The 26,271-nt window shown below is 45.1% G+C and overlaps 1 non-coding gene and 3 pseudogenes across 1 annotated transcript; all 4 read left to right on the top strand.

Moving 5' to 3' along the window:
* The first annotated feature begins 4,331 nt into the window (after positions 1-4,331).
* LOC141269737 (5S ribosomal RNA) lies at positions 4,332-4,451 on the top strand (annotated as a pseudogene).
* Positions 4,452-17,104: 12,653 nt separating this feature from the next.
* On the top strand, positions 17,105-17,224 carry LOC141269790 (5S ribosomal RNA; annotated as a pseudogene).
* A 932-nt stretch (positions 17,225-18,156) lies between these two features.
* On the top strand, positions 18,157-18,275 carry LOC141267138 (5S ribosomal RNA). The gene has a single exon (XR_012321152.1). It is a non-coding gene; the product is annotated as a 5S ribosomal RNA (ribosomal RNA).
* Positions 18,276-25,673: 7,398 nt separating this feature from the next.
* LOC141268907 (5S ribosomal RNA) lies at positions 25,674-25,792 on the top strand (annotated as a pseudogene).
* Positions 25,793-26,271: the final 479 nt, after the last annotated feature.

The raw sequence follows: 26,271 nt of genomic DNA on the forward strand, positions 1-26,271 counted from the left end.
GCATGGAGGGAAGCCAGAGAGACATTCTGGACAGGAGATCAAGTGCGCGCTCTTGCACAGTGGGAGATGGACCACTATGCAAGGACGCCGCCAGGTATGTTACAGTACCCCCCCCCTTACGCCCCCTCTTCTTCAGGCCTGCCAGAATCTCCCGCAGGGAATTTGAGGGCCAATTCTTCCCTTCGAAGAGATCACTTCCACTGTCCACCGGAAAAACTGGTCTCCTCTGGGTAGCTAGGATGCTACCTCCCATCCAGCCACCCTTAGCAACAGACGAAATGGGTGGAGTACCAGAAACAGCACACAAGGAAGTCTCACTCCACATACTTTCAGGTGGCATCCCAGAGGGTACAGGAGACAACTGGAAGTCCTCCACCGGGTTGGAGGGGGACAGAGACTTGGGGGTAATCTCTGCTTCGAGGTACATCTTGTCAAGCTCACAGGAAGAAATAGACGGGTTATCAGGTACAGGATGAGGAAAAGTCACTGCCTCTTTGTTATCTGGTGGTACCCCGGATGATTCAGGAAACAACTGGAGGTCCTCCGCCGGGTCAGAAGAGTGCAGAGGCTCAGAGAAAACATCTGCTTCAGAGTACACAAGGTCGGACTCACTGGACGAAGCAGGCGAGGTATCGGGTACCGAGTATAGGAAAGTCTCTGTCCATTCACCACCAGGTGGCACCCCGAAGGGTTCTGGAGACAACTGGCCGTCCTCCGCCTGGTCAGAGGGGTGTAGAGACTCACGGGTAACCTCTGCTTCAGAGTACACTAGGTCGGACTCACTGGACGAAGCAAGCGAGGTATCAGATCCAGGATAAAGGAAAGTCTCTGTCCATTCACCACCAGGTGGCACCCCGAATGGTTCTGGAGACAACTGGAGGTCCTCCACCTGGTCAGAGGGGTGTAGAGACTCATGGTTAACCTCTGCTTCGGAGTACACTAGGTTGGACTCACTGGACGAAGCAAGCGAGGTATCAGGTACAGAGTATAGGAGAGTCTCTGTCCTTTCGCTACCAGGTAGCACCCCGAAGGGTTCAGGGGACAACTGGAGGTCCTCCACCTGGTCGGAGGGGTGTAGAGACTCGGGGGTAACTACCACTTTGGGGTACCCATTGTCAGGCTCACAGGACGAAGCAGACAAAGTATCGAGTACCGGGTGTAGAGAAGTCTATCTCCATTTGTTATCGAGTGGTATCCCGGAGGATTCAGGAGGCAACAGGGGGACCTCCACCAGGTAGTAGAGGTGCACAGACTCTGAGGTAACCACAGCTTTGGAGCATCCTTGGACATGCACACCGGTTAAAGTGGGTGAAGCATCTGATGCCGGGTGCAGGAAGTTCTCCTGTGTGGAGTCTGGATGGGCAGAAGTCTCTTCGGGCAGGAGAACTGGTGCACTACCCACGCACATTACCCGTTGGGGCTTCTCCGGGATACAGGGAGATGAAGCTTCAGTAGGGACTTCAAGGTTGGGGTCAGGAGGTCTCAGGGAGGACAGACCCTGGCGTGACGGCTTGCCTCTACGTCTAGCACGTCTGGACTGCCTCTTGAGGTTGGGAGAAGTATTCCGGAAAGCATAGTCACCCTGTGAGGATTCTGGGTGGGCAGTAGTCTCATTGGGCTGGAGGACTATTGCGCTACCCACACACATTACCCATCGGGGCTGCTCCGGGATATTGGGAAGTGAAGCTTCAGCAGGGGCTTCAGGGTTAGGGTCCTCGAAGACCACACGAAAGGCCACCAGGAAGGCCTGCAGGTCAAGGACGACAGGATCCCATGCTTCCCATAGGGGGGTGACCCATTTCAAGGCATCACCCGCTAGGTAGTCAATCATAAAGGCCACTTTAGCCCAATCGGAAGGAAAATAGAGAGGGTAGGCCTTAAAGTGTAGCATGCATTGCTCCACAAATGCACGACACTGTCTTGGATCCCCATAGTAACGTGACGGATCCGCAGGAACGAGAGCTGATAGATCCATCTGGACGGTGCGTAATTCGCCTGGAACTCAGCTAAGGGAAAAAAAAATTTATCTATTTATTTTTAATGCATGTACTCACTAGAAAACGTCTCAGAGAGCGAAGGCCGTGGGGCTCAACGGGAACCATGGCCTGAGCATGCTGTTATGCACACGCCCGGACTCACTGGCGTGTGCGGGAGTAGTGGTTCCACTGGACCATGAACCGGAGAGTGCCTAGAGGGGCGTGACTAAGTATCTGGCCGATCCGACCAAGGTGGCACGACGGCATACGACGCCAGTGCACCAAGGAGAAACCGGGCAGAGGGACCAGGTGCTACTCCAGGTCAAACTCAGGACACGGGGGTTGACCCACACAGGGATTACTGGAACAGGCAGGTTAGGCTGGCACAGACTGGTGGATATAAGCGAACAGGGCAGGTATGCAGACGGGTGGATACAGGCGAGTATGCAGGCGGGGAGGTACTGGCAGAAAGGATGGGCTGGAGCACAGAGAGGACAAGACCCAGTACAGACTGGGTCACAGAAACAGAACCGCAGATGCAGTAGCCAAACACAGCAGAGAGGGAATGCCCGAAGCGGTGGGCAAGAGCAGAGCAGGACGGGAATGCCGGAGCAGCGAGCGCAAGCAGAGCAGGACAGGACTGCCGGAGCAGCGAGCAGATGCAGAGCAGGACGGGACTGCCGGAGCAGCGAGCAGAAGCAGAGAAGGACAGGACTGCCGGAGCAGTGAGCAGATGCAGAGCAGAAACCGCAGGAGCGGCATGCAAGGCAAGAGCAGAGTGGAAACCGCAAGAGCGGCAAGCTAAGCAGGAGCAGAGCGGAAACCGCAGAGCGGTAAACAAGGCAGGAGCAGAGCGGAAACCGCAGAGCGTTAAACAAGGCAGGAGCAGAGCGGAAACCGCAGAGCGGTAAACAAGGCAGGAGCAGAGCGGAAACCGCAGAGCGGCTAAGTAGGCAGGAGCAGAGCGGAAACCGCAGAGCGGCAAACAAGGCAGGAGCAGAGCGGAAACCGCAGAGCGGCTAAGTAGGCAGGAGCAGAGCGGAAACCGCAGAGCGGCTAAGTAGGCAGGAGCAGAGCGGAAACCGCAGAGCGGCAAACAAGGCAGGAGCAGAGCAGAAATCGCAGGAGCGGCAAGCAAGGCAAGAGCAGGGCAGAAACCGCAAGAGCGGCAAGCTAAGCAGGAGCAGAGCGGAAACCGTAGAGCGGTAAACAAGGCAGGAGCAGAGCGGAAACCGCAGAGCGGTAAACAAGGAAGGAGCAGAGCGGAAACCGCAGAGCGGTAAACAAGGCAGGAGCAGAGCGGAAACCGCAGAGCGGCAAACAAAGCAGAGCAGGGGGGACAGGGCTCTGTTCACATGGAACAGACAGGAAGAGAAAGGCAGAGCCAGATACCCACAGGGTACTTGCAGTGAAGTAGCGAGTGGACCACAAACTCACAAACGGGAGTACAGAGACAACAAGCAGGAGTTAGGTACGAGTTCAGACTCTGCAGAAAAAGGAAGGGAACGGACATAGAGGCAAAACAGGTAAAGGATAGGAGAGAGTTCAGACTGGAACTGAGTGTACGGAGGAGACCGACACTGCAGCAGGATACAGGAGCGGGTCTGGGAATACGGCCCCCAGAGAGGCGGGACGAACAGGCAAGGAGCGTGTTCAGACAGGACAGACAAGATACAGGAGCGGGTCTAGGTAATCTGCCCCTAGAAGGTGGGAGGAACAGGTTAGGAGCATGTTCAGACAGGACTGGAAATACAGCCTCCAGGAGAGGCAGCAGGCAAGAGTACACGGACAGGACTCAGTTCAGACACGGGAACTGATACCGCAAGGCAGGAGACATAGACAGGACTCAGTTCAGACACGGGAACTGATACCGCAAGGCAGGAGACAAAGACAGGACTCAGTTCAGACACGGGAACTGATACCGCAAGGCAGGAGACATAGACAGGACTCAGTTCAGACACGGGAACTGATACCACAAGGCAGGAGACAAAGAACGGGACCTGGCACCTTCAGAGTGCAAGCACACACTGAATGAAACACTATGCTCAGGCAGGGATAGATGGGAGCAGCTGAGCTATATACCAGGTGACAGACAGCAATAGGCTGAGGACGCACAAGGGGTGTGACCTACAGTAGGTACAAAAAGCAGGAAGTGATCGGGCGCCGCCCTTAAGCAGCAGAAACAGACACAAACAGACAGCATGGAGGGAAGCCAGAGAGACATTCTGGACAGGAGATCAAGTGCGCGCTCTTGCACAGTGGGAGATGGACCACTATGCAAGGACGCCGCCAGGTATGTTACACTCGCCACCAAGTGATCCTGAGAAAGGCTGGCCGGGCGATGGATCAAGCAGCGTCTACTGGCAATACCACCTTGGATACGCCCATTCTCGTCTGATCTCGGAAGCAAAGTAGGGCTGGGCTCAGACAGTACTTGGATGGGAGACCTCCTGGGAACACCGGGTGCCGTAGACCATTTTGATGACGTTTTGCCCTACTGCCCAGCTCGGCTAGCATGGAACGGCGCCTTGCCGGACACCGACCTTAAGTAACTTAGATGATGGAAGCCCCAAGGCCTCTGAGCCAGTTGGCAGCTAAGTACGCTATCCCGCCGCCTTCACGCAGGCCTGACACCGAGCTCCTTGCCACGGCTAGGAGTGCTTATTGACTCCGCAGCTCGCCGGGTGGAAATGATGGCGTTAAAAGCAACCGGGGCCGTGAAGGGGCCAGGCATTCATCAGGTGCCCAGGGAAGGTTTTGGATGCCGGCCGCCTAGGGAGAGCCAGCAGAAGTAACATGTTTCTCTGCAAAGAAGCTTGTGTAACCAAGCCAGACGGCTGACAAAGAGCTAACCTCAGTGCAAGGAAGGCAAGGAAGGCAAAGAAGGAATTGGGGAGAGGGGGGGTGATTCCTGCTAGGGCCCTGAAATCATAAAACAGGCAGGAGAGTCTGACGCATGGTGACGGAGAGGTTGTAGGGGCAGATAGGGGGTGTTGTCACGTGCGAGCACGTGTGCATGCTGGCTTGTGTGTGAGAGTGCGCTTCCTAGGTGTGGCGCGCTGCAGACAGTCAAAGGGATTGTTCCCTTTCATTAAAAGTTAATCCCCGGCTGCAGCCTATTAGAAAGCAACTAACCGCGCTCTACTCACCCTACCCGGGTCTACCGGTGAGTCTCGCCTCTGCTCCCGGCCTGTGGCATTGGCCGTGAAGCTGACATTCCGTCGACAGCGCTGCAGCCGATCAGTGAGCTCAGCGGCTCTGAGTGGGGCGTTGTGTCTACAAGACCTTTTAAGGAAGCCAGCAAAAAAATTGAAGTGAAGGGAAAGCACAAAAGGACCTGGTCTTGCTGAGCACTGGAAAGGGCAGCCGGCAGCCAGACGTCAAAGTAGAAAAGCAGCAAGTGAGAGGCTTGTCTCTGCCTATGGCCACACCACCCTGAACACGCCCGATCTCATCTGATCTCGGAAGCTAAGCAGGGTCAGGCCTGGTTAGTATTTGGATGGGAGACTGTAAAATAATACTCTTCCTGTATTATTTTTTTCTACTGAGGACTTCTCAAAGTATCAATATCACGATATTATTATAAAAAAATGTATCTATTTATTCTGGGATTGTCCATTAAAAAGAATCAGATTGCAGCAGGTACATACAATAATTAGTTATAAAGTAATTGTCCATATGTGTATAATTAGCTTAATTGTTGAGATTCACCCATCTTTCCTTGGATCCTGGCTGGTAAATCATGTTTTTGTCCAGCATGTGTCCAGGCCTACATGTCATCTGCTTCTCAGCATGAAGATTCTGTGTCTTGTGGGGTGGGCAGAGCAAGAGAGCCCCCCCCTTTCTGTACCATCGGCTTTTATAGCCAGTCGTATGGACACCTGTTCTACATATGGTAGTGAACCAAAAATACACACACAAATAGCGCATGTCAACTAGACACGATGGCTGAGGCATAGAACTCAGAAAAATGATTATCGATTAACATTCCAAATGAATTTCCATAATTAACCATTTAACATTTCCCCCTTTTTTGAGAATAAAAGGACTTTAACTGAAATTTCTCAAAAGAAGATACATTCATCAATCATTTTCTCTTTCCTTCTTCCTTGGCAATATCATTAAATTTCCATAATAATAATAATAGTAATAATAGTATCAATATCGGATTATTGTTATATAATGATGTGAATTCATGTTATGGTAAGCCGTGACTAATATTCATTTAATATGTATAATTATACTTCCCTATATCTAAATTGAAGCAATCGCGGGTTCAATCGTCATCATCTGATGTCATCGTGTCGTCGTCTCGTCTTCTTCTTGTTTCTTTTATAACACAGTCTTTAGATGAAAACTCCTTTGAAATAAATTACAGCATGTAGATATTGTACAGTCCACAATTGTGTTCATTATTGTTCAGTCCATAAACTGTACTCTTTATTAGAAAGATCATGTGTGTCAGTTGATAAGAAAACAAAGTCCATGGATGAAATGTAGCTTTAATATCTGTGCAGTGTCACCTGGACTTACGTTGGATCGTCTTTGGAATCTTCCGTGTGTCCGCACTGGTCTCGTGTCACTTTTGGAACAGATGTGACGTCTTTGGTCAGTAAAGCAAGGGTTAACTTGACACTTTCCTGCTTTATATAGCACCATAACCAGTACTCAGTCCTTTATATACAGGACACATATGCCAGGTATTACCTGTTCACCAGCTTTCATTGAAGCGTTGCAGGTGATAAGAAACCACTGGAACGTGATGAAACTTGAACACAACACAGTACATACAGGATCATCGTCCTCTGCCGTCCTGGTGATCAGTGGTGTGAATTGTATTGTATGTAATGGACACAGTCTATTATAACACTCAGCATTCACACCTGTTACCTTCTGAGACGTCCGGATATCAGTTGCTTCTTCTTGTAACTTTTGAGAATCTCTTTGATTTATAAAAATTAAAAGTCTTTATTAAGATAGAATTCATAATTGCGATGTCTTGATTGAAGTCTTCATTCCCTAATCTGATACCAAATCTGGCAGTTTTTCCTAACCTATAATATCACAGCGTACCATAGCAATCAGTAATATCCATCTAATTATTATCAAAATATTAAAATAAATTATGTTTGGAATAATAAACAATAATAGATAATAATTCATTATCAATCAAGTTCTCCATATGATAGAACATTTTTATGTCATAGGTGTAATTACCTTTGCCAACCCATAGGTGTCAGTGTATTTTGAAAAAACAAGTTTTTATATCTTTATTAAACCAATAATATCAAAGAATGTATACTCCTGAACCAAAATGAATAAATATATGAATGTATGAATGAATGAATGAATGAATGAATAAATGAATGAATGAATTGTTGTGTTTACTCAGAAAATGTAAACATTTTTTTCCTTAGCAATATATATTTAATGAAGCAATACTCTTGTATTAGACATTACTTTATTAAATATTAATGTGTTTTCTCAATTGAGATATTGAACTGAAATAAAATCAAATGAGAATTAAAAAATGAAAAAATAGAAAAATAAGAAGTATAAAGTAAGAATAAAATTTTAAAAATGAAAAATAAAATTAAGAGTAAAAATAAGAATAAAAATAAAAATAAGGCCTTTAAATTTTAATGACAAATGCAGAGTAATTATATTCTCCATAAAAAATACCCTTATATCTCCATTATCTGGATGATTTCATATTTGTCATAACCTTGTACCACCAAAAAATATTAAATTATGCAACTTTGCATGTAATACCCTTCTTAATTATACCATAGTACCTTATTATTATTTCTTCTTTCTTAAAATGTGTGGAAAATAAGTATTGATCAAAAGTGATTATGTAATCAGGATCAAAAACACATTTTCCCCCTTAATACCAAAAATATTATTTTATAAAATTTATGTATATATCAGAACCAAATTAAAAATAATTATTCTTCTAGAAATATTGTGCATAAATTTCATATCAATGAGTAGCATAGATTTGACTAAAGAGAGGTGTGTACCTATTTAGGTAACCATTAAAAATAATATTATAGTTATTCAAGAATATTATCATGTGGAAAATTATTCTAAATATAAATTTGCTTTGTAAACCATTTTGATGTGTAGTTGCCCTTATCCACTATTAGTTAAATCAAGAAATAATAATTATTAAAGAAATATAGAAATATACATATGTAGATAATACCTAATTATGTATTATAATTTCCTCAGAATTAAATAGAATTTTGTACCTTCACATAAAGAAACATTTTTTTTTTCAAACATACAAACATACGAGGCCTCTGTCACATCAATCACACTTAGCAGCTGCTGATTTACTCATCTGTCACCTTCACTCTGACATTCACAGATCTGTTCAACTCAAACATTCCACATATGAAGTTTTAGATATATATATATATATATATTTAACCCAAAATTGTTGTATCCCAATTTATTAATGCGCATTGCCATATCAATTGAATATCTTTATATTTCTTTGAATATTCCCCAAGTACATATTATATAATATGGGAGTAAGTCACTGGAATTTCAGACACTTGAAAAAACTCTTGTCTTAGATTCTTTTTTCACTGGCTGCCCGGTCTTAAGTTACATCAGTTGAAAATAGAATGAATGGGATCCTATACTATTAGCTCAAAGTTCAAAGGCCGCAGCTGTCACACGTCATGCTGTAAAGCTACTTTAATTTGCACGAACACTTCATGCACAGAAAATATTAGCAACACAAAAGAATTAATAAGTATTACATATATATTATAGTTCAACTAGATATATTGTTATTATTTTAAAATGTTATACACATAAAATCATGCAATTTTTTCACTTCCTGTGTGAATAAAGAAATAAATCCATTTTAGAGTTCTTTGATCAAATCCTGCTTTGGAATGAAAACTCTAAGGAAATATAAGAAAATAAAATTAAATATCAAATTCATACAGAAACAGAATTATTTAAATATCTTATACATATATTGGTTGGTTCTAATGTAATTCAAAATATTGCTACTTAAATTTATATATATGAAGTTCTAATTTATTAATTAATATATATATATATTTTATAAACGTATATATAAATACAATTATACGCAATCTCTACTTAGACAAGTGTATATATATATATATATATATATATATATGAACTATTAGAAACTATGTAACTACAATTTTACTGTATAAGATTATAAATAAATATTGAAACATTGTATTACATTTTGATACAACATTATAATTACAGTTTTTCCTTAGCCACTCCCTAAACCAAATCTTCTGTCTCTCTCAAATATCTCCAGGAACGCCCTATTTAGGAAAGACATTTTTCTATCCTTCAAAACCTCAGAGAACTGCCTGTTCTTCTGTCCACATTCCATGACGTCACTGTGAGTTGGTCGTCTCACCTGTCTCTGTCCATCAGTTTCAGCCATTTTCCTTTTTAGAGAATCACAGTTCTGACTGAGAATTAACTCATTCTGTGGAGAGATGGATCTTTGCACTGGCTGATATGGCTTATAACATATATGAAATCTTCTGCGTATTTGATAGAGTTCACTATGGGGATGACTCAGTCTAGAAGAGTTTGATATTGGCTTTTGGTAAGATTTTACCTTTCCTGGTTTTATAAATTTAGCTTGATTTATTTTCTTTTCACGATTCTCATGTTTTCTAACAAAATCCAGCATCTGCGCACATTCAAATAATGAATTTTTTTGTGATGCCATAACTTGGGAAACTGAATTTAGGAATTTGAATTTTTGTACAAAAGTTGTTATCATATGTTGTACTTTTCCATTTTTGATGAGAGCTTTGTACAACCGTTCAAATATGGACATGAATGTATATGTACATTCGTTCCTACCAATCCTTAGTTTCTGCAGATCTTCTATGTTGGGAAAATCCTTTGTGACACAATAAATCAAATATCTTAATCTGTCCAAATCATTTTCCCATCTATTAGGAGAGTCATTTTCACAGGGCATTAAATGTAAACGTCTGGACAATGTCACAGGAATTCATATTTTAAATAATTGATTCCTCTCCTCATTGGATAAATCAAACTTATCAGAGAAGCTCTCAAATGTCTCTGAATTTCTACAGGCATGGATTTTGACATCATATTTTGGCATGATTTTGTATAATTTCAGCAAATTTTTCCTCATTTTAATTTGGAGTTGAGCCTGGGTAATTCCAGAATTCTCTGATATTTTTAGTGGCTCTTGTACGTCCGTTCCTCCTACGTCACTCAAGTCTCCTCCCACATCACCTAGTATGTCGGTTTCTCGTATGTCAGTCATGTCTCCTCCCATGTCAGGTTTCTGTATGTCCGTCTCTTGGTCAGACCCAAGGTCACCTTCAGTTACAGACACGTGTCTTACTTCTTGTTCATTTTCCACATTACAGTCAGAATCAGTATCACCGTCTGACACTTCTACACTATTTTCCTGCTTAGAAATCTCTAACACAAGACTATGAAAAAAATCTACCAAATGTAGAATATTTCTCAATTTCTGTTTGTCTCTATTTACCAATTTAGAAGTTAACAGTAAATTCTGCAATTCACATTCTTTGTATAAACTGAGCCACAAAACTTCTATGTCATCTCCTACATTAACTTTGAAATTAATATTACTTTGTTTAGCAAAAGAAGAAATTATATCCATATTTTGCTTACCTTAAGATTTCTTGGCTTCTCTTTATCAGCACGTCCTGTCTTCAGTTCGTCTGATTCTTTTCCTGTGTGATTCTGTTCCTTGTTAGTACCTCTGCTTCCTGTCTTTCCTCAGTCTGTAGGTCCTTTCTGCTTCTCGTGACAAACTAGTGAATTTACTGACACGTGAACAACAGCTGTTCAGCTCGTCAGGACTCCCCCCTTGTTCACGGAAGAAATTCACTTACTTAATTTAAAAAACAAAAAAACAGGACTGGCTGGCTCACCATTGTAAAATAATACTCTTCCTGTATTATTTTTTTCTACTGAGGACTTCTCAAAGTATCAATATCACGATATTCTTATAAAAAAATGTATCTATTTATTCTTGGATTGTCCTTTAAAAAGAATCAGATTGCAGCAGGTACATACAATAATTAGTTATAAAGTAATTGTCCATTTGTCCATAATTAGCTTAATTGTTGAGATTCACCCATCTTTCCTTGGATCCTGGCTGGTAAATCATGTCTTTGTCCAGCATGTGTCCAGGCCTACATGTCATCTGCTTCTCAGCATGAAGATTCTGTGTCTTGTGGGGTGGGCAGAGCAAGAGAGCCCCCCCTTTCTGTACCATGGGCTTTTATAGCCAGTCGTATGGACACCTGTTCTACATATGGTAGTGAACCAAAAATACACACACAAATAGCGCATGTCAACTAGACACGATGGCTGAGGCATAGAACTCAGAAAAATGATTATCGATTAACATTCCAAATGAATTTCCATAATTAACCATTTAACAGAGACCGCCTGGGAATGCCAGGTGCTGTAGGCTTTTGCTTTTTCCTTCCTTCCACCAGCAGGGGGCACTCTCTTCTATGCCTTTTTTCCATTCCCTTTCACAAGTGCACACATTCATTCTCTTTTCTTTTTTTCATTTGCTTTCTCTCTTGCGCTATTTCATCTCTGCAAAATACCAGCATCCTTCTGATCACCGTGGGCCTCCAGCATTGTTGCTTCTTTACTTTTAATACTAGGCTCCTTTTCACCAGGACCAGCGTCTCCCAGGTGGCTGGAGGCAACCACCGGTAACCCCAAGCAGAAGGCCTTTGCAGGCAACACGACCCTCCCCCCTGAAGAGCAGCTCAAAGTCACTGGCAACCATCTCACCCTCTTCCTTCATTCACCCCTGGACGTCTCGCTCAGCCCCCAAGTTACGGGTCCAGCTTGCTCTTTCTGTCACATTACCGCGATGAAGGGTTTAGCCTGCAGGAGACCCTGCGCCGAGCCATTTTTGAAGACACCTGATGCGTCGGGTGAATCACTGCTAAACAAACCACACCTGTAGGGACGGCACAGACTTTGCATGGACCCTTCGGAGCCCACCCCGTCACGGCCAGATTGCTTGCCACCAAGCGTGTTACAACTCTCCTGTTAGATTTTTTTTAGTTTGCTGGTCACATGACCATTTTGCCTATTTAATCCGGCTCCGCCCTCCTGGCTTTGCTGGACTTCATTTGTATTTACTACTGGTGAGCTAGCTTGTTGCTCTGTTGCCGTTCTCTGTTAGTTTTGCTAGGTCTTCTGACCCCTATGCCTTTTTGTTGTGTGTTTGTCTTTGACTGCTACTATTTCTGCTAGGAGGTGTCCAACTTTTCCGAGTCCCTAGATCTTGTAGGGATCCCTCCCTCACATCTATAGGTCTGCGTTCAGACTAGCCGAGGACTTTAGCCGGTCTGATCGCAGGATCAGGTTCCCCGTTACATCGTAGGGATCTAGTTTAGTTCTATTGTAGGGATAGATCTCCTTTCTTTCCTTAGTCTCTGTAGCAGATCATAGCAGTAATTCCAGCCATAAAAAAAAAAAAAAAAAAAAAATTTCTCTAAGGAAAGATCTCCAGTTTTCCATCATGGTCTCGGTGCAAGATTTGGCTCAACGCTTGCAGGGACTCTCTCTGGAGGTGACCAAGCTCCAACAACACGTGAGTAGCTGATCTGGAGCGCATTTTGTGGAACCTAAGGTACGTCTGCCTGATCTATTTTTTGGCAAACAACAAGATTTTTTTTCTTTTAAAAATGCTTGTCTATTATATTTTCGTTTGAGACCCGGATCCTCTGGTGATGAATCACAGCGCATAGGGATCATAATGTCACTTTTGCGCAAAGATCCTCAGGGATGGGCCTTCTCTCTCCAACCTAGTGATCCGTGCTTTAGATCAGTGGATAGTTTTTTTTCTGCTTTGGGTTTGTTGTACGATGATCCTGATCGTGTCTCATCTGCTGAGTCTGAATTAAGACGTTTGAGGCAGGGATCAGGTAATGTGGAAAAATATTGTTCTCACTTCCGTCGGTGGTCTGCCCAGGTGGGGTGGAACGATTCTACTTTGAAAAGCTTGTTTCTTGCAGGGCTATGTGAAAGGGTAAAGGATTTACTGATTGCTTATCCCACACCTGGAAACTTGCAGGAGGCAATGCAATTAGCTATACGGGTGGACAGGAGACTGCGTGAAAGGGTTAATGAGAGCAAATCCTCTGCTATGTCAGCTTCGAGTCCTGAGAGGTTCTGTGCTGACAATGGAGAGCCGATGGAAATTGGGGCGATGGCACCCCGCTCTCAGGAAAAAGACCGCCGACTTTCTGAAGGCTTGTGTTTCTATTGCGGAAATTCTGGTCATTTTATTAAGAGCTGTGTGCTTCGTAAGAAGAAAGAAAAAAAAATGGTCAGTCATGCTCGTATTGCCTGTTTAAATTCTAAGGGAGTATTCCTATCTGCCACTACTGCTGCTCAGGATGAATTAATTGAATTTCGGGTATTTGTGGATTATGGATCTACTCTGAATGTGATTGATGGGGGATTCTTGGAAAAACTTAGATTAGAACCTAAAACTTTGTCATCCCCTATTGCTGTGGTTTCTGTCGATGGCTCTCCCTTGAAGAGTGTTACTCACAAGGTCTGTGAACTTCCCCTCACTATTAATGGTATTCATCAAGAGAATTTGGATTTGGTGGTATTGGATAATTTGCCTTCTCCAGTAATATTGGGGTTACCCTGGTTAAAATTGCACAATCCTGTACTGGATTGGTCTACCAATGAAATTAAGTCCTGGAGCCCTAAGTGTTATGACAAGTGTTGTAATGGGCGCATTGCTGCTGTGGATAGAGGGGAATTGCCTGTACCTATTCAGGATTTTTGGAGAGTTTTTTCTGAGGAGGAGTCGCAGGTTTTGCCTCCCCATAGAGACTATGATTGTACCATTGAATTTGTCCCTGGCGCGACTCTTCCTAAGAGTCGTTTATTTAATCTTACTATTCCTGAAAGAAAGGCTTTGGAAGAATACATACAGACAAGCTTGGCCGCTGGTCACATTAGGCCTTCCAAGTCTCCTGTGGCTGTTGGATTTTTTTTTGTAAAAAAAAAAGATGGCGGTTTACCTCCTTGTCTGGACTTTCGTGAGATTAATAAAATTACTGTACGCAATCCTTACCCACTGCCATTGATTCCTGATTTATTTAACCAGTTAGTGGGGGCCAAGTGGTTCTCTAAAATTGATCTCCGGGGGGCATACAATTTGTTGCGCATGAAGGAGGGTGATGAATGGAAGACTGCTTTTAACACTCCTGTGGGTCATTTTGAGAATCTGGTTATGCCTTTTGGTCTCACCAATGCTCCAGCATTTTTTCAGAATCTTATTAATGATATCCTTAGACGTTTAATCGGCAAAAATGTTGTTGTGTATTTGGATGACATTTTGATTTATTCGCCGGATCTGGAGTCTCATTGGCAGAGCGTACGTGAGGTATTACAGTTATTAATGGACAATTTGCTTTTTGCTAAGCTGGAGAAATGTGAGTTCGCTGTACAGAGAATTAGTTTTTTGGGCTACATTATCTCCAGTGAAGGTTTTGAGATGGACCCGGTTAAAGTTCAAGCTGTGCAGGAATGGCCTAGGCCTATTGGTTTGAAATCGATACAGAGGTTTTTGGGTTTCGCCAATTATTACAGAAAATTCATAAAAAAATTTTCTATTATTGTCAAACCGCTGACCGATCTCACCAGGAAAGGTGCTAATGCGGTTCAGTGGACTTCTGAGGCCATTGAAGCTTTTGTGTTTCTAAAGGAGAGGTTCACCTCTGCTCCCATCCTTATGCAGCCTGATGTGACTAAGCCATTTTTGGTTGAGGTTGATGCTTCTTCGGTGGGGGTTGGTGCGGTGTTGTCTCAGGAAAACAAGGATGGAGTACATCCCTGTGCCTTTTTTTCAAAAAAATTTTCCGAGACTGAACTTAATTACAATATTGGTAATCGGGAATTGCTGGCGATTAAACTCGCATTTGAACACTGGCGTCATCTCTTGGAAGGTGCTGAATTTCCCATTCAGGTTTTCACTGATCATAAAAATCTGATCTATCTTGATGCTGCCAAGCGCTTGAATGCCCGTCAGGCTAGGTGGGCACTTTTTTTCTCGCGGTTTAATTTTTCCGTTACTTACATCCTGGGTACCAAGAATGTTAAAGCGGATGCTTTGTCTCGCAGCTTTTCTCCCATGGTCGGTGTTGAGGAGGAAGAGGAGACCATTTTACAAGAAGGTGTTGTGATTGCTGCTTTGGACTCCGTTTTGGAGGATGAGATTCTTAAAGCACAGGAGAATGCCCCATCTAACACTCCCCATGGGAGGTTGTTTGTGCCTAGGACCTTTAGGAGAGATTTGTTTGTTGAGTGTCATGAGTCTCGGTTGGCAGGTCATCCAGGAATTTCTGAGACCAAGAGACTTGTGGGTCGCAGTTTTTGGTGGCCTGGATGGCAGAAGGAAGTCATTAAGTGGGTGCGCCAATGTACTGTGTGTGCAAGATCCAAGTCTTCGCATGCTCCTGCTGCGGGGTTGCTTTGCCCTCTGGAGGTTCCTAGTGCACCTTGGACACATCTGGCTATGGACTTTATTACTGACCTTCCTCCCTCTGAAGGTTTCACGGTCATCTGGGTGGTCGTGGACCGTTTTAGCAAGATGTGTCACTTGGTTCCCTTCATCAAACTGCCTTGCGCTAAGACACTCGCTAAGGCCTTTGTCAAGGAGATTGTCAGACTACATGGTGTTCCTACTGACATTGTTTCTGATAGGGGACCTCAGTTCGTGGCTCGTTTTTGGCGTGCCTTTTGTGACAGGTTGGGAGTTCATTTGTCGTTTTCATCCGGATATCATCCTGAGTCTAATGGCCAGACAGAAAGGAAGAACCAGGATGTTGAGCAGTTCTTGCGTTGTTTTGTGGCAGACAATCAAGAGGGGTGGTCTGAGTTTCTGCCACTTGCTGAATTTGCTCTTAACAACCATACATCCTCTTCTGCTGGGTGTTCGCCTTTTTTTTGTTGTTCTGGGAGACATCCGTCTTTTGGGTCATTTTCCAAATTGGTTTCGGCTGTGCCTGAGGAGGAGAGTTTTTCTGGTGATTTGGAGAGAGTTTGGACGGATGTGCATGGTAATCTTCAGGAGGCTAACAAAAAATCTAAGAGGTAATTTGATAGGAAACGGCAAGAGGTTTTGTTTGCGGTTGGTGACATGGTTTGGTTGTCCTCTAAGAATCTGCGATTGAGAATTCCTTCTAAAAAATTGGGTCCCAAGTTCGTAGGGCCCTTTAAGGTACTTCAAATAGTTAACCAATCTGCTGTTAGGCTGGAGGTTCCTACGTCCTGGAGGATTAATCCGGTGTTTCATGTTTCTCTGTTGAAAAAAGCTGATATGTCGGATGGTGACGCCTCTGCCACTGTTCCTCCGGTGGTGGAGGACGGGGAATATGAAATTTCCCGCATCCTAAATTCTAGACGGTATAGAGGGAGTTTGCAGTATCTCGTCGCTTGGAAGGGTTTCGGACCTGAGGATAACTCATGGGTGAGAGCGGATTATGTTTCTGCCCCCAGACTTGTCCGAGCGTTTCACAGGAGGTTTCCTGGTAAGCCTGGGCATAGGGGATCCGGAGGATCCTCTTAGAAGAGGGGGTACTGTTACAACTCTTCTGTTAGGTTTTTTTTAGTTTGCTGGTCACATGACCATTTTGCCTATTTAATCCGGCTCCGCCCTCCTGGCTTTGCTGGACTTCATTTGTATTTACTACTGTTGAGCTAGCTTGTTGCTCTGTTGCCGTTCTCTGTTAGTTTTGCTAGGTCTTCTGACCCCTATGCCTTTTTGTTGTGTGTTTGTCTTTGACTGCTACTATTTCTGCTAGGAGGTGTCCAACTTTTCCCAGTCCCTAGATCTTGTAGGGATCCCTCCCTCACATTTATAGGTCTGCGTTCAGACTAGCCGAGGACTTTAGCGGGTCTGATTGCAGGATCAGGTTCCCCGTTACATCTTAGGGATCTAGTTTAGTTCTATTGTAGGGATAGATCTCCTTTCTTTCCATACTCTCTGAAGCAGATCATAACAAAGCGATCCTGAGAAAGGCTGGCCGGGCGATGGATCAAGCAGCGTCTACTGGCCATACCACCTTGGATACGCCTGATCTCGCCTGATTTCAAAAACAAAGCAGGGCTGGGCTCGGACAGTACTTGGATGGGAGACCTCCTGGGAACACCGGGTGCTGTCGACCATTTTGATGACATTTTTCCCTACTGCCCAGCTCGTCTAGCATGGAACGGCGCCTTGCCGGACACCGACCTTAAGTAACTTAGATGATGGAAGCCCCAAGGCCTCTGAGCCAGTTGGCAGCTAAGTACGCTACCCCGCCGCCTTCACGCAGGCCTGACACCGAGCTCCTTGCCACGGCTAGGAGTGCTTACTGACTCCGCAGCTCGCCGTGTGGAAATGATGGCGTTAAAATCACCCGGGGCCGTGAAGGGGCCAGGCTTTCAGCAGGTGCCCAGGGAAGGTTTTGGATGCCGGCCGCCTAGCGAGGGCCAGCAGAAGTAACATGTTTCTCTGCAAAGAAGCTTGTGTAACCAAGCCAGACGGCTGACAAAGAGCTAACCTCAGTGCAAGGAAGGCAAGGAATTAATTGGGGAGGGGGGGGTGATTCCTGCTAGGGCCCTGAAATCATAAAACAGGCAGGAGAGTCTGATGCATGGTGACGGAGAGGTTGTAGGGGCAGATAGGGGGTGTTGTCACGTGCGAGCACGTGTGCATGCTGGCTTGTGTGTGAGAGTGCTCTTCCTAGGTGTGGCGTGCTGCAGACAGTCAAAGGGATTGTTCCTTTTCATTAAAAGTTAATCCCCGGCTGCAGGCTATTAGAAAGCAACTAACCACGCTCTGCTCACCCTACCCGGGTCTACCGGTGAGTATCGCCTCTGCTCCTGGCCTGTGGTATTGGCCGTGAAGCTGACGTTCCGTCGACAGCGCTGCAGCCGATCAGTGAGCTCGGAGGCTCTGAGTGGGACGTTGTGTCTACAAGACCTTTTAAGGAAGCCAGCAAAGAAATTGAAGAGAAGGGAAAGCACAAAAGGACCTGGTCTTGCTGAGCACTGGAAAGGGCAGCCGGCAGCCAGACGTCAAAGTAGAAAAGCAGCAAGTGAGAGGTTTGTCTCTGCCTACGGCCACACCACCCTGAACACACCCGATCTTGTTTGATCTCAGAAGCTAAGCAGGGTCAGGCCTGGTTAGTACTTGGATGGGAGACCGCCTGGAAATACCAGGTGCTGTAGGCTTTTGCTTTTTCCTTCCTTCCACCAGCAGGGGGCACTCTCTTCTATGCCTTTTTTCCATTCCCTTTCACAAGTGCACACATTCATTCTCTTTTCTTTTTTTCATTTGCTTTCTCTCTTGCGCTATTTCATCTCTGCAAAATACCAGCATCCTTCTGATCACCGTGGGCCTCCAGCATTGTTGCTTCTTTACTTTTTATACTAGGCTCCTTTTCACCAGGAACAGCGTCTCCCGCGTGGCTGGAGGCAACCACCGGTAACCCCAAGCAGAAGACCTTTGCAGGCAACACGACCCTCCCCCCTGAAGAACAGCTCAATGTCTCTGGCAACCATCTCACCCTCTTCCTTCATTCACCCCTGAACGTCTCGCTCCGCCCCCAAGTTACGGGTCCAGCTTGCTCTTTCTGTCACATTACCGCGATGAAGGGTTTAGCCTGCAAGAGACCATGCGCCGAGACATTTTGAAGACACCTGATGCGGCGGGTGAATCACTGCTAAACAAACCACACCTGTAGGGACGGCACAGCCTTTGCATGGACCCTTCGGAGCCCGCCCCGTCACGGCCAGATTGCTCGCCACCAAGCGATCCTGAGAAAGGCTGGCCGGGCGATGGATCAAGCAGCGTCTACTGGCCATACCACCTTGGATACACCCGATCTCGACTGATCTCAGAAGCAAAGCAGGGCTTGGCTCAGACAGTTTTTAATGGGAGACCTCCTGGGAACACCGGGTGCTGTATACCAGGGTTCCCCAACTTCAGTCCTCAAGGCCCACCAACAGGTCATGTTTTCAGGATTTCCTTAGTATTGCACATGTGATGCAATTATTGCCTGTGCAGGTGATGGAATTATCACCTGTGTAATACTAAGGAAATCCTGAAAACATGACCTGTTGGTGGGCCTTGAGGACTGGAGTTGGGGAACCCTGCTGTAGACCATTTTGATGACGTTTTGCTCTACTGCCCAGCTCGGCTAGCATGGAACGGCGCCTTGCCGGACACTGACCTTAAGTAACTTAGATGATGGAAGCCCCAAGGCCTCTGAGCCAGTTGGCAGCTAAGTACGCTACCCCGCAGCCTTCACGCAGGCCTGACACCGAGCTCCTTGCCACGGCTAGGAGTGTTTATTGACTCCGCAGCTTGCCGTGTGGAAATGATGGCGTTAAAAGCACCCGGGGCCGTGAAGGGGCCAGGCTTTCAGCAGGTGCCCAGGGAAGGTTTTGGATGCCGGCCGCCTAGCGAGGGCCAGCAGAAGTAACATGTTTCTCTGTAAAGAAGCTTGTGTAACCAAGCCAGACGGCTAACAAAGAGCTAACCTCAGTGCAAGGAAGGCAAGGAAGGTGCGGAAGGAATTGGGGAGGGGGGGGTGATTCCTGCTAGGGCCCTGAAATCATAAAACAGGCAGGAGAGTCTGACGCATGGTGACGGAGAGGTTGCAGAGGCAGATAGGGGGTGTTGTCACGTGCGAGCACGTGTGCATGCTGGCTTGTGTGTGAGAGTGCGCTTCCTAGGTGTGGCGCGCTGCAGACAGTCAAAGGGATTGTTCCCTTTCATTAAAAGTTAATTCCCGGCTGCAGGCTATTAGAAAGCAACTAAACGGGCTCTACTCACTCTACCCGGGTCTACCGGTGAGTCTCGCCTCTGCTCCCGGCCTGTGGCATTGGCCGTGAAGCTGACGTTCCGTCGACAGCGCTGCAGCCGATAAGTGAGCTCAGCGGCTCTGAGTGGAGCGTTTTGTCTACAAGACCTTTTAAGGAAGCCAGCAAAAAAATTGAAGAGAAGGGAAAGCACAAAACCAGGGGAAGAGTCCTGAGGAGATAATTTGCATATTCCCACTGCATTTTGGGGTAAGTGAAGAGTCTCCGCGAGCTCAAAGAACACTGGATTTTGGCTGTTGGAGCTGAAAAGAGGACATCGGTAAACCAGGGGAGGAGTCCTGAGGAGATAATTTGCATATTCCCACTGCATTTTGGGGTAAGTGAAGAGTCTCCGCGAGCTCAAAGAACACTGGATTTTGGCTGTTGCAGCTGAAAAGAGGACATCGGTAAACCAGGGGAGGAGTCTTGAGGAGATAATTTGCATATTCCCACTGCATTTTGGGGTAAGTGAAGAGTCTCCGTGAGCTCAAAGAACACTGGATTTTGGCTGTTGGAGCTGAAAAGATTACATTGGTAAACCAGGGGAGGAGTCCTGAGGAGATAATTTGCATATTCCCACTGCATTTTGGGGTAAGTGAAGAGTCTCCGTGAGCTCAAAGAACACTGGATTTTGGCTGTTGGAGCTGAAAAGAGGACATCGGTAAACCAGGGGAGGAGTCCTGAGGAGATAATTTGCATATTCCCACTGCATTTTGGGGTAAGTGAAGAGTCTCCGCGAGCTCAAAGAACACTGGATTTTGGCTGTTGGAGCCGAAAAGAGGACATCGGTAAACCAGGGGAGGAGTCCTGAGGAGATAATTTGCATATTCCCACTGCATTTTGGGGTAAGTGAAGAGTCTCCGCGAGCTCAAAGAACACTGGATTTTGGCTGTTGGAGCTAAAAAGAGGACATCAGTAAACCAGGGGAGGAGTCCTGAGGAGATAATTTGCATATTCCCACTGCATTTTGGGGTAAGTGAAGAGTCTCCGTGAGCTCAAAGAACACTGGATTTTGGCTGTTGGAGCTGAAAAGAGGACATCGGTAAACCAGGGGAGGAGTTCTGAGGAGATAATTTGCATATTCCCACTGCAATTTGGGGTAAGCGAAGAGTCTCCGCGAGCTCAAAGAACACTGGATTTTGGCTGTTGGAGCTGAAAAGAGGACATCGGTAAACCGCGCGTCGGTAGGGGCGCGCATTTTGAAGCTTTTTTTTTAAGCTTTTTTCACTGTTTTCAGAAAATTAACAATAAGAACATGGAAGAGTCCTGGAGCCATTTGGTGAGCTGCATATCCTGCTACATGTTCACAGACTTGCCAGTGGAAAAGCCAAACTTCACATGCCAGAAATGCAAGCTTGTGTCCCTGTTGGAGGAAAAGTTGCGAAATCTAGAAGAGAGGTTAACTACCTTGAAAATCATTAAGGAAGGTGAAGAGTTCTTAGACAGAGCAGAATTATCTCTTCATGATTCAGAAAGAGAAGAAATTCGAACTGCACCTGACGAAACAGAGAAATGGAAGCATGTGAACCACAGAAGCAGGAGGATCGAGAGGCAGTCAGCACCCATACTGCTCAGGAACCAGTACCAGGCTCTCACGCAGGAGAACCATGAAGAAATACAGCAAAATAAGACTTTGCCAGCAATGAATAACCTTGTAAGCCCTCAGAATCCTCCTGGATGGAGAAAGAAGAATGTTGTGAAGAAAAAACGGAGAGTGGTGGTCATGGGGGATTCCCTGTTAAGAGGAACAGAGGCCGCTATCTGCAGACCAGACATAACCTCAAGAGAAATGTGCTGTCTTCCAGGAGCAAAAATTAAAGATGTGTCTGACAGGATATCAAGACTCTTCAGACCTACAGATCACTACCCATTCCTGCTAATACATGTGGGGACAAATGACACCGCAAGAAAGGACCTGGAAACCATCTGCAGTGACTTTGAAGACTTAGGCAAGAAAGTGAAAGAATTGGGAGCGCAGGTGGTCTTCTCATCCATCCTCCCAGTGGATGGCCATGGAACAATGAGGTGGAATAAGATTCTACAGGTGAACAACTGGCTACGTCGATGGTGCCGTCAACAAGGATTTGGATTTCTGGATCACGGAATGAATTACCTATACGATGGACTACTTGCTAGAGATGGGGTGCACCTTACGAAGACTGGAAAACATGTATTTGGAAGTCGCCTTGCTACACTCATCAGAAGAGCTTTAAACTAGAACAATGTGGGAAGGGAAGCAAAAGGCCAGAAAAAGCCATACAGCTGACAAATACTATTGAGATCTCTGCTACTGGAAGTGGAAAGGAAGAACAAAGACAAAACAATTTAAATAATAAAAATATGGGAGGAAGAGAAACCAATCACAAACTAAAATGTTTTTATACAAATGCACAAAGCATGGGCAACAAACAAGGAGAATTGGAACTACTAATGCAGGAAAAGGAATATGATGTCATTGGAATCACTGAAACTTGGTGGGATGATACACATGATTGGAATAAAAGGCTAAAAGGATACAACTTATTTGCAAGAAACAGACTTGATAAACGAGGAGGAGGTGTTGCATTGTATGTTAGAAAAGTGTATATCTGCACAGAGATTGAAGCTTCAGAAAATGGGAGTTCTGTGGAAACTGTTTGGGTAAGAATACAAGGAGAGAACAACGGAAAGGACACCATTGTAGGCATTAACTACAGGCCACCTGGGCAAGCTGAAGATATGGATGAACTCTTTATGTATCAAATGACCAAGTTCTCCAAAAATATGACGTAGTGGTCATGGGAGATTTCAACTATCCAGACATTTGTTGGGAATCTCTCTCAAGTAAAACTAACAGGTCGAGCAAATTCTTATCCTCTCTTGCTGACAACTTTATCTTCCAAAAGGTAGGGGAGAAAACAAGGGGATCTGCTACTTTGGATCTAATCCTTATAAACAGGGAGGAAATGGTTGAGGAGGTAAAGGTGGCTGGGACCCTAGGAGGCAGCGATCATGCTATTATAGAATTTTGGATAACTAGAGGAGGAAGACATGTGAATACTCAAACTTCAAGGTTAGATTTTAGAAAGACAGATTTTAAGAGACTCAGAAAGAGAATAGGAAGGATCCAATGGCTAGATGTCCTTAAGGACAAAAATGTCCAGGAAGGATGGGAAATTTTTAAAAATGAGATTCTCAAAGCACAATCGTTAACAATCCCGAAAAGTAGGAAGAATGGGAAGCATTTAAGGAAACCAGGATGGATGAACACAGAACTTAAACACATGCTAAAAAGAAAGAAAGAAATGTTTATTAAATGGAAAGAGGGAGGCATATCTAAAGAAGATTATAATGCAGTCTGCAGATCCTGCAGGGCACGTATCAGGTTAGCTAAAGTTGACAATGAATTAAGGCTTGCAAGAGATGTCAAAAGCAATAAAAAAGGATTTTGGGGGTATGTCAAAAGTAAAAGAAAAGTCAAAGATGCTATAGGATTTTTACAGGATGAAAATGGAGAAATGGTAAGAGAGGATGTTGAGAAGGCCGAACTTTTTAATTCCTATTTTGCATCTGTTTTCTCTCAGAAAGAAAATGTAACATCAGCTGATCTTCACTGTCCTTTTAAAGGAATAGAGGAATCCAAGTTATCTGTAAACAGAAAGATTGTGAGGGAATATTTAGCTAACATAAATGAGTTCAAGTCTCCAGGTCCAGATGAATTACACCCCAGAGTACTGAAGGAGATCGTAGAAGAAATTTTAGAACCACTCTCCATAATCTTTGAAAATTCTTGGAGAACAGGAGAAGTCCCAGAAGACTGGAGAAGAGGAAATGTTGTTCCTATCTTCAAAAAGGGGAAGAAGGTGGACCCAGGGAACTATAGGTCGGTGAGTCTGACTTCTATACCAGGAAAGATCTTTGAACAAATTATTAAACAACATGTATGTAAGTACATGGATAAGAATGAAGTGATTAACCAGAGTCAGCATGGGTTTGTAACTAACAAGTCATGTCAGACTAACTTAATTTCCTTCTATGACAGAATCACTGACTGGGTGGATCAGGGAAATGCTGTAGATATAGTATATCTTGACTTCAGCAAAGCATTTGACAAAGTATCTCACACCATCCTTATTGAAAAAATGACCAAGTATGCAATGGACCAGGCAACTGTTAGGTGGATTCATAACTGGCTTAGTGATCGGACTCAAAGGGTGGTTGTAAATGGCTTCACATCCAGCTGGATGAATGTCTCAAGTGGGGTACCACAGGGCTCCGTCCTGGGACCTGTATTGTTCAACATCTTTATCAATGATTTAGATGAAGGAATTGAGGGTAAACTGATTAAATTTGCTGATGACACAAAGCTAGGAGGGATAGCTAATACTAGAGAAGAGAGAGAGAGGATTCAAAAAGACCTAAATAAACTGGAGCAGTGGGCAGCAACCAACAGAATGGTTTTTAACAGGGAAAAATGCAAAGTACTACATCTGGGCAATAAAAATGAAAAAAGCATATACAGAATGGGAGGAATAGAGCTAAGCAACAGTACATGTGAAAAAGACTTAGGTATACTAATAGATCATAGACTGAACATGAGTGAACAGTGTGATGCAGCAGCAAAAAAGGCAAATACAATTCTGGGATGTATTAACAGAAGCATATAGTCTAGATCACGTGAAGTCATTATCGGTCTTTACTCCTCTTTGGTCAGACCTCATCTGGAATACTGTGTACAGTTTTGGGCACCACATTTTAAAAAAGACATAGACAAACTGGAGCAAGTTCAGAGAAGAGCGACCAGAATGGTGACTGGTCTGCAAACCATGTCCTATGAGGAACGGTTGCAGGATTTAGGAATGTTTAGCTTGCAAAAAAGAAGACTGAGAGGAGACTTAATAGCTGTCTACAAATATGTCAAGGGCTGTCACATTGTAGAAGGATGATCTTTATTCTCATTTGCACAAGGAAAGACTAGAAGCAATGGGATGAAACTAAATGGGAGGAGACACAGATTAGATATTAGAAAAAACTTTTTGACAGTTAGGGTGATTAATGAGTGGAACAGGCTGCCACGAGAGGTGGTGAGTTCCCCTTCAATGGACGTCTTCAAACAGAGGCTGGACAGACATCTGTCTGAGATGATCTAGTGAATCCTGCTTTGAGCAGGGGGTTGGACCAGATGACCCAGGAGGGCCCTTCCAACTCTACCATTCTATGATTCTATGATTCTATGATTCTATGAAGGCAAGGAAGGAATTGGGGAGGGGGGGGGTGATTCCTGCTAGGGCCCTGAAATCATAAAACAGGCAGGAGAGTCTGACGCATGGTGACGGAGAGGTTGTAGGGGCAGATAGGGGGTGTTGTCACGTGCGAGCACGTGTGCATGCTGGCTTGTGTGTGAGAGTGCGCTTCCTAGGTGTGGCGCGCTGCAGACAGTCAAAGGGATTGTTCAATTTCATTAAAAGTTAATCCCCGGCTGCAGGCGATTAGAAAGCAACTAACCGCGCTCTACTCACCCTACCCGGGTCTACCGGTGAGTCTCGCCTCTGCTTTCGGCCTGTGGCATTGGCCGTGAAGCTGACGTTCCGTCGACAGCGCTGCAGCCGATCAGTGAGCTCAGCGGTTCTGAGTGGGGCGTTGTGTCTTCAAGACCTTTTAAGGAAGCCAGCAAAAAAATTGAAGAGAAGGGAAAGCACAAAAGGACCTGGTCTTGCTGAACACTGGAAAGGGCATCCGGCAGCCAGACTTCAAAGTAGAAAAGCAGCAAGTGAGAGGCTTGTCTCTGTCTACGGTCACACCACCCTGAACATGCCAGATCTTGTCTGATTGCAGAAGCTAAGCAGGGTTGGGCCTGGTTAGTACTTGGATGGGAGACTGCCTAGGAATACCAGGTGCTGTAGGCTTTTGACTTTTCTTTCCTTCCACCAGCAGGGGGCACTCTCTTCTGTGCCTTTTTTCCATTCCCTTTCACAAGTGCACACATTCATTCTTTTTTCTTTTTTTCATTTGCTTTCTCTCTTGCGCTATTTCATCTCTGCAAAATACCAGCATCCTTCTGATCACCGTGGGCCTCCAGCATTGTTGCTTCTTTACTTTTAATACTAGGCTCCTTTTCACCAGGACCGGCGTCTCCCTCGTGGCTGGAGGCAACCACCGGTAACCCCAAGCAGAAGACCTTTGCAGGCAACACGACCCTCCCCCCTGAAGAACAGCTCAAAGTCACTGGCAACCATCTCACCCTCTTCCTTCATTCACCCCTGGACGTCTCGCTGTGCCCCCAAGTTACGGGTCCAGCTTGCTCTTTCTGTCACATTACTGCGATGAAGGGTTTAGCCTGCAGGAGACCCTGTGCCGAGACATTTTTGAAGACACCTGATGTGGC

The sequence above is a fragment of the Phyllobates terribilis genome, unplaced genomic scaffold, assembly GCF_046119375.1.
Source record: "Phyllobates terribilis strain yellow unplaced genomic scaffold, ASM4611937v1 Scaffold_4__5_contigs__length_816908805, whole genome shotgun sequence".
Lineage (NCBI taxonomy): Eukaryota > Metazoa > Chordata > Amphibia > Anura > Dendrobatidae > Phyllobates > Phyllobates terribilis.